This window comes from Temnothorax nylanderi, unplaced genomic scaffold (assembly GCF_030848795.1).
Source record: "Temnothorax nylanderi isolate EJ_2023f unplaced genomic scaffold, tnyl_v1.0 TNYL_tig0292_pilon, whole genome shotgun sequence".
Classification (NCBI taxonomy): domain Eukaryota; kingdom Metazoa; phylum Arthropoda; class Insecta; order Hymenoptera; family Formicidae; genus Temnothorax; species Temnothorax nylanderi.
In genome coordinates, this window is record NW_027249354.1 from 234737 (window position 1) to 238813 (window position 4077).

The window sequence follows — 4077 nt, forward strand, 5'->3', positions numbered from 1 at the left end:
TGTTACTTTCTTCACGAAATGTTTAGGAAAGGTTTTTGGAAAGGTAACAAAAATATCAATAAATTAATTAAAAGACGGCGATACGAGTCAAGCGCGGTACGTGGTGCGCAACTAGAGAAATAATAGTTACAGAAGTAACGAATTACATAATAGTTACTTCTGTAACTATTATTTCTCTAGTTGCGCACCACGTACCGCGCTTGACTCGTATCGCCGTCTTTTAATTAATTTATTGACATTTTCACGAGTCTAATGATATATATTAACAAAAATGTCTTTCTTTTTCATTGCACTTTTTATTGCACAAAATTTTTAAATGAATATATATATATTCTATGTAATATTAAAAAAACGCTTTGCTATGTATTTTAGACAACGTGCATTTTGACAATTTTGTCTTTTACTTTCTCGTGCTTTGTTAATCTCAATAATAGTGTTGCTATAATAAATAACACAAATACACTTTTAGTTCTATATTAAGAAAGATTAGTCTTTCATAAAGCCTACACAATTAAAACGATCATTTAGAATTCAAGATCGTAAAGGAATCACATCTATCATGAGTCTTAACAAAGTTCGAGAAAGAATTTAAATATGAAGAATTTAGATAACGCGATAATACACTTAATACATATAAAAATAGAAAACGGAATGTAATTAATTGTGCTGTTAAAATCTGCAAGTATAAAATATAGTCTCGTTACATGTTGTAAAAAAAAGTTGATGCAACAGATGCATGAGTATTAATATCTCGATTGATATTATCATAAAAAAATGTCGCAAACAATGTAAACTTTTCAAATATTTCATTCGGCACAATGTTATTTTGTAAAAATACGCACGAAGTAAGGTTGTAACCGGACGGTACAATCTCGTGCCCGATTCACGCGGCTATGTGTCCTTTTAACGGTCGCCACTCGGTTTGACCTATGTTCACCGAGAAGGTATAGGTAAGTGTTTCCCCGTTATGTCCTATGAATGTGTCACCCAACTAATTATTCCCCTTTTTATTTTCAGGTTCCCGCCACGGATGGACGATCTCCAGCGTCGCCCCTCGGATCATCAATGCCAATCGCCGCTGTATCACCACGTGGAACGAAGATGGCGGACCACCGCCTCTTCCGGTAAGTATCGGTACGTCGGTCAACTAACTTCCAAATTTAAATAAATTTTTAGGTTCCCGCAACGGATGGCGCGTCTGTGCCGTCTCCCCAGTGATCACCGGTAGCGACCTTCGATCAGGATCAACGAACGGCCGAGATGTCTGACCATCACCCCGCATGGGTAAAGCCGTGATCAGACTACGGATTGAGATTGAGATTGGATTGAAATTTGACCAATTAGATCAAAGTTTACTAAACTTGAAGTTAGTTTTCTTTATTCTGATTGATTAAATTTCAATCCAATCTCAATCCCAATCCGTAGTCTGATCACGGCTTAAGTATACGTACGTTGGTCAATCAACTATGTTAATTAATCAAAATTTTCAGGCTTTCGCGACGGATGCCTCTTCAGGGTCATCGCCCGATGGATCACCGATGATTTCCAGCGTCCAGGATCAACGCCCGATCAAGATGGCTGACCACCGTGCGCCTGAGGTATATATACGTAACTCGGTTAGCTAACTTTTTAACGACCGCACTTTTCCAGATTATTCGAACGAATGGCCGATCTCCACTCCCCAACGATGAATCACCGACGATTATCTCCGCTCAGGATCAACGATTCTCCAAGATGGCTGACATCCGCTTGATCAGGTATAAAGGAGGTAATTAACTGACAATCCCTTTTATATTTTGCAAATAATCAATTTGTTTATTCGCAGGCTTCGGTTTACACACACTTGGTTGTTCACAATATTTCTTTACACAAGATGGCGTCGCACATTCGCTAAACGCACGCAAGTCCTTCGTTTCGGTAACACAGTACCGGTCGTCTTTCGTATCGACGATAGTTAACGCGTTTCGCGGGCGTTCCCGATTGTTATGGATGTTGGCAACGATTGTTTAAACACTCGACTTATACTCGCGGGACTTAACGCGAACGCGGGTGAATATCTTAGAGAGAAGTTACCGTGCCGACGATCCTCGAGAGACTGCCACGAGCATCGTCGCTCTCAGTGGCTCCCCACTTACGGCCGTTACCCCCACTCCGGCTTCGCGGCCGCTTTCTCTTTCTGGAATGTTCGTCGCGGCGCAATAACAACTTTCTCTTTTGTGCGCCGAACGTTCCAGAAGTTATTGACGGAAAATTCCAACGGTAGTACCATAAGGTCGACCCCCACTTTCCGCTCCCGGGTAGCGGTTTTCCAACTCGCTCATTTTTTGCGTTTTTTTCGACGCCGACCCGTGCGCTCGACCTATTCCGCGTCCCTGATCATGCATCCGGACCGACTTCCCGTGGAAGACGTCCGGGTATACCTCGCGTCGTCGGCCGTCGACGCCGACCCCCGGTGACTCATCTACGCCACCTTCCCGGTCGGAAACCGTGGTCTGTTCTCGGCGATGACGCTTGGTTCACGAGATCGCGGGCGGTCACGTAACCCCACCTTCGCGTGGTCGGACTTCGACGCCGACCCGATTTTCGGGTGTACCAGGTCCCGTGTGACGATCATCGGTCATTTTTTCTCGCAAATTTCCCATGTTCGCTAACTTCGCATCCGGGCGTCCGATCGTGACGCCAACCGGCTGTGATCGTTCTTTCGGTCTCGCGGGTGAGCCATTTATTACTCTCAGTCGCCTGAGACCCTCGGTTCCGTATTTCGCGAACGCGTTTTCGGATTTGACCCGCGGTCGCTGATGACCCCTCCGTGGGTCGCCCCGGTGAGCCATTGGTGGCTCTTTCGGTTGTGCGCGCGGCTGATCGCGATTTGTCGGACGCGCCGACCAATCGAAGATTGCGTGTGGCCTTTGCCTTGTCGCGCTTTACGCGTCGGTTCGCGCAATGAAAATAAAACTGGCGCTGCCTGCGCTTAGGCCAAAACTCAAAATAAATGAAATTGAACCGACAAAACTTATACATTTAGTTGCGGGCTCGGAAGCTAAGGCTCGCCCGTCTTGTTATCTTTCTAACCTTTTGAGCTAATGGTGCCGGATGGGCCTACTTTTATCACCCGCCGCGTAGCGGTATCTTAAACGGAACTTATGAATTAAATTTTCGATTCTGCGCTCTACTATTAGCGCCTCGGGTTGCGCTGGTGGCGCTTCTGCTTGTCCTCCTGCCAGTGTTGGGCTCGGCCGGGTCACGACTGCTGCCGACTCTACCCTACGGAGGACCAGACGGGGTGCCCCTTTAACAAGGGGCCGCGGCCTGGAAGCATGCGGTTGCAAGGTAACCCAGGATATTATTTTTCAGCTCACCACTCTCTATGAAAAGAGCAATGTCGGCACTCGCATTACTCTCGGCAAATTCGTTAATTGCGCGGTTAAATTCTCCTGCTATACCACACACAGTCACAGTATAAGTAAGAACAGTAGGTTCACTCCCCTAAAAAGTTGGTAAATGAATATGGCGACTCGCACAATCAATAACATGGCGGCTGTCATCTGACAGTTCATTTGGTTAGATACATCGGCGCGTCAGTTGTATTGTATTTGTATTTATTTAAAAAAATTTTTTTAATAAAATCATAATGAGTAATAAAAGTGGTTATCGATGTGTATTTAAAGATTGTGGGATCAAAAAAAACTTTATTCCGATTTCCGAAAGATTCAGAAAGGTACGTATAATATTCATTATGACAAATACATGAATATACATAAATACGTTAAATACACATAAATACATAAATACATTAACACATTAATACATAAATAAATATGCTATTTGTATATTATGTAATAAGATAATAAATAAATAAATACATAAAAAAATTAATACATAAATAAAATGAATAAAATATACATGAATAAAATGTGTCGTGACATTTTTGTTTCAAATATTTAATTAATATGTAAATTCTTATATTTTTTTCATTTCTTATATAATTATCACAAGCGGTTTCTATTATTCAAATAAAAAGCGCATGTATTTTTTACTTATGTGCATGTGTTGTGACATTTTTGCTTCAAATATTTA

The 4077-nt window shown here is 42.4% G+C and overlaps 1 long non-coding RNA gene across 1 annotated transcript; it reads right to left on the bottom strand.

Moving 5' to 3' along the window:
* Positions 1–276: 276 nt before the first annotated feature.
* Positions 277–3615, bottom strand: LOC139780681 (uncharacterized). The gene is made up of 2 exons (XR_011720307.1): positions 1452–3615; positions 277–1301 (listed from the first exon to the last, which is right to left on the bottom strand). It is a non-coding gene; the product is annotated as an uncharacterized lncRNA (long non-coding RNA).
* Positions 3616–4077: the final 462 nt, after the last annotated feature.